Below are 1,848 nucleotides of genomic sequence, written 5' to 3'. Positions count from 1 at the left end.
TATATTTAAAAAAAAAAAAAAAACACAGCATTTACAGACTGTCAATAACTTCACCTGGTAGTACTTTAGCATTTTATTTTACAGACCGTTCATACCAACTGCATGTAAATACAATTATATATATATATATATATATATATATATATATATATATATATATATATATATATATATATATATATATATATATAGAGAAAGATTAAAAGTTACTATATAAAATGTACCTTTGCTTTTGTTTACATACTAACATAAGGAATGGTAGTATCATGCATAGATCTCCATTGGACAGAAACAATCAATTTGTTCATCGTTTCGTGTCTCTAATGTATGCCACTGTTTAGATTTTCATGCTCTCATTGATGATCCAGCCAGTAGAGAGGTGGAAACAAGGCTCCCATTGCATAGCAGTTTGATCCATTCCTGGTTTTGCTGTAAGTTTAATAAGACACGCCTGTTCACTGTGGCTAATCAAGCACATATTAAGACATCGAATTGGGTGAAACTGCTATGCAATAGGAGTCTTATTTCCATCCCTGCAGTATCTAAATAAATTACCTCAATATAATTTATTAGACGACTAACAAATTATATTGAGGTAATGAAATACGATATTTTCCACAATATCTCGAATCTCACAAACGTAGCTTTGACAGTATATGCAAGATGAAGTACAGTCCACAATATGCTACCAAGATCGTCATGTTTTGACCTTGAGAACAATCTACATTAACCATGGTCAATGAAACAAGTAATAAGCGTGTGTTCAGCTAATTTAAGAAACTTTATAACGAATCTTGTTAAAGGTGACATTTGACATATTGTAATAGCTTTCCATGACTATTCTGTCCCAAACAAAAGCCCTCTGGAATTAAAATGATAGAATAATTAAAGCAGGATTTACAGCAAGCATGCTTTTTTCCTGAGCTAACCCTTGGCACATGGCCTTACATAAACTCAGATCTATTTGTGTGGCTGTTGCCAGAAACAATGTGAAGCCTGACTCGGTGCTCTTCTTCCTAATCTACAGAGCTGAATACATCCACATGTGACCACTCGGTATATTGCCTGAAGCACTGAATACCCTTTAGTCATACAGGAAATTATTTAGCATGGCATTAATGTAATAGAAATCAGTGCTCTTCATTTGCATTGTGCGGGACGCGGTCTTTGATAGCAGAACATCGGTTTTGTTAGAAGTAGATTGCTTCAATGGGTCTGTAATACTGGGAACAATAATGACCTAATGTGAGTGTTATTTGTTCTTTCCAGGACTGCAGCTGGCTGAAGTGTGTGCTTTGGTTCAATGGATTCATCCTACTAGTCAGTAAATGAACCCCAAGACCACTGACTGCCATCGCTTCAGTACAGAGGTCCAGTCAACAGTGCTTTTTTAATGCAGAATTTTCCAAAAATCGAATTGGAACACGGCATAAACTAAACCCCTTTAAAATAATGTTCACTGCTGTCTGTTTGGCCTTTTCACATAGCTATGAATATTGGATGAACAGTAAGAGTCATTGAAATCCCACACAACACAGGCAGAAAGACTGCATTATTCTTTATCTCATTCATTAGCTGGCAAATGCATGCACCAGGACTGAATTTGCATAACATGCTAGTCTTACTGGGGATTATCAGCAAGGATGAAATTGTCTAGGTGAGATAGCAATCGCTGAAAACTGCACGAGCAACAAGCTAATGAACCAGAGCTGTCTAGACCAAACTGCAGAGTTACATTTTAATAGTGAGCGAAAAGGTTCCAAGCAGAATTCTCCCACCCTACCCCACCGCGAGCACCATTTGTGTTTAAGGAGGCCAAAAATAGAGAGCATAGAAGAGTGTGTCCTA

General features: G+C 36.5%; 1 protein-coding gene across 1 annotated transcript in view; it reads right to left on the bottom strand.

The window, feature by feature from the left end:
* LOC121329136 (voltage-dependent calcium channel subunit alpha-2/delta-3-like) overlaps positions 1 to 1,848 on the bottom strand; it is a 141,985-nt gene that overhangs the window by 29,186 nt on the left and 110,951 nt on the right. The window lies entirely within an intron of this gene.

Source organism: Polyodon spathula, chromosome 16, assembly GCF_017654505.1.
Source record: "Polyodon spathula isolate WHYD16114869_AA chromosome 16, ASM1765450v1, whole genome shotgun sequence".
Classification (NCBI taxonomy): Eukaryota; Metazoa; Chordata; class Actinopteri; order Acipenseriformes; family Polyodontidae; genus Polyodon; species Polyodon spathula.
The sequence above is the reverse complement of the archived record's forward strand: the minus strand, read 5'-3'. Positions and strand labels throughout refer to the sequence as shown.